This window comes from Ipomoea nil, unplaced genomic scaffold, assembly GCF_001879475.1.
Source record: "Ipomoea nil cultivar Tokyo-kokei standard unplaced genomic scaffold, Asagao_1.1 scaffold1558, whole genome shotgun sequence".
NCBI classification, from domain to species: Eukaryota; Viridiplantae; Streptophyta; class Magnoliopsida; order Solanales; family Convolvulaceae; genus Ipomoea; species Ipomoea nil.
In genome coordinates this window covers 657,771-659,696 of record NW_017617986.1, presented here as the reverse complement: position 1 = coordinate 659,696, position 1,926 = coordinate 657,771, and positions in this window count along the sequence as shown.

The window sequence follows — 1,926 nt, the reverse complement described above, 5'->3', positions numbered from 1 at the left end:
TGCTTGGCATTTCCTATGATTCAAGTCATTTTGTTGTATTGGGTGAGATTTGGCATGTTTTGGACTTGAATTTGAGCTTGGAGTTGAAAATCCCCGAAGGGATCTTTTTGCACAGGTGTATGTACCCGCGGGTGGAACGACGGGGAGAGCTCCACCCGCCGCCCACCCGCGGGGAACGTGGCCAGTGGGTGGTGTACCTGCGGGCGGAACCACGGGTGGGAGCCTACCCGTGGGTCCACCCGCGGGAAACATGATGAGATGAATGGGGGATTTGTTCCCCTTGATTCTTTTGACTCGGTATTTGGTCTTTTGACTTCCCGATGTTCTTTTGTGGAACTATTTGAGTGTCTTCTTGATGTTTCGTATGTCTAGAACTATATGGTAGGAAGCCATGTAGGTATTTCGTGTCTTGAATCGTGCTAAGTGTTCAACATTGTGTTTCGTTGAACCGTGATGTGTCTTGTGTGTTCTTCGGAACTACCTTTGGTTTATCCGTTTGATAAGCATGCTAGTTTAGTGTCTAAATGCTAGCGTGTGTGTTGTTTATACCTTCCGATGGGATGATGATAACTTGTGTTATTCATCGTTGTTGTTGTTGGGTTGTGACCCATTCCTTGATTGAGTATGTTTCATACCTTCGTTGTAATCCATTAATTGATTCCTGTTGAGGTGTGGTGTGTGTGGCTTTACCTGGATTTCACGATTAGTGGTATGGGAAACTAGTCACCAAGGTATTGCAGCGGTCCTCGTGGTGGCCGTGACGTGATTATGGAGTTGTGGCCTGAGTGATGGGTCCACGTATTTCTTGGGAAGGCATGTGTTGCCGTGTGTGTGTGTACGGTACCTTGTGTACTATGAAATTGGTGGCTTTGTTGGTGGTTTGTTGGTGGGGGACGACGGTCCCGGAGGGAAAAGGTTGGACTAAGAAGTACAGGGGTCCTGGAGGTAATGGTTGGAATGAAGATACAAGGTTGGGGGTAGCCATAAGGTTGGAACAGGGCATAAGGCAGGCATACCAACTCGTGATGGGTGATGTCGCGAGGGCTATTGTAGCCGGTGTTGTGTATTCTTCTCTTGTGACGTGTGTAGTCACAAAGGCATGTGTGGCCTCGGCATGTGTTGCCGGTTGTGTAAGTCTTATTCTTTCGCGTTGTACTTGTCGGGTTTTGATCTATTGAGTGATGATAGATCATGCCTTGACTCTTTTGTGAGTAGTGTTGTTCTTGTGGTCTTGGGATGTATTCCCGTTTTGTTTGTTGAGAGTGTTGAGTCTTACGTTGGCTTTGACTCTTGGTTTTACACTTATATATATGTATTCCATTTCGAAAATGGTTTTACAGCTTATACCTTACCTATGTATGTTATTTCACATGTATTGGTGGGTTACCAGCATTATTCGCTGACCGGGTGTCGTCCCATGTTTATTTGTGTTCTTACAGGTGATGTCTAGACGAGAGCGGAGTCTAGTTCCCGATAGTATAGTACCTTTCCCTTGCTTTACGGCCTGTGAGCCGATTTAGCTTTAGACTATGAGTTTTTGGATAGTTGTATACCATGCGGATTTGGCGTAGCGTTTATCGTGTTGATAAGCGTGACATAACACCCCTGTTTTGGATTTTATGTTATCCAGTTACCTTTTATCTTCCGTTGTGCTAGTGTTTTGTTATGTTATCTGCATGCGTTAAGGCTTTTATTATAGCTTGTTTTGAGGGGGCGTTACAAAGACACCTTTCATTCTTTCCCTAACACTCCCAAAACAAAAGCTCCTTCTTCTCTCTAGAATTTTAGCTAGCTTCTCCTTCAAGCTAAGTTTGGGCATTCCAAGATCTTCCAAGTTTGTCTCCAAGATTCCACCTTTCCTACTCTTGAGCATCTAGGAGGGTAAGATCTATGGTGCTTTTGTGTTTTTAGTGCTTTCTAAGGTAT